This window comes from Merops nubicus, unplaced genomic scaffold (genome assembly GCF_000691845.1).
Source record: "Merops nubicus isolate BGI_N331 unplaced genomic scaffold, ASM69184v1 scaffold6388, whole genome shotgun sequence".
Lineage (NCBI taxonomy): Eukaryota > Metazoa > Chordata > Aves > Coraciiformes > Meropidae > Merops > Merops nubicus.
The window spans coordinates 68,787-69,078 of NW_008626245.1; positions in this window are offsets into that span (position 1 = coordinate 68,787).

Sequence of the window (292 nt, forward strand, 5' to 3'; positions counted from 1 at the left end):
CTTTATAACGAGACACAAACCCCATTAAAAATACGCGAGGAAGCCCGTTTATTTAAACACCCAGTCGCCACGTTTCCCGATCTAACGGGGCAAACCGGGGCCGAGGCGAGGGACAAGGCGGAGAGGGGGTTAGGCTTCAAACCGCGGCTGTCGCGGCCTGGCAAAGCACAGCAGCGACAACAGGACTGGGGAGAGCAGAAGCGGAGAACAGCCTCCGACACAGCGAGCGAAGCGGCAGCGGCGGGAAAAGCACGGCGCGACGGCCCGTGGATGGGCAGGGCAGGGCAGGGCA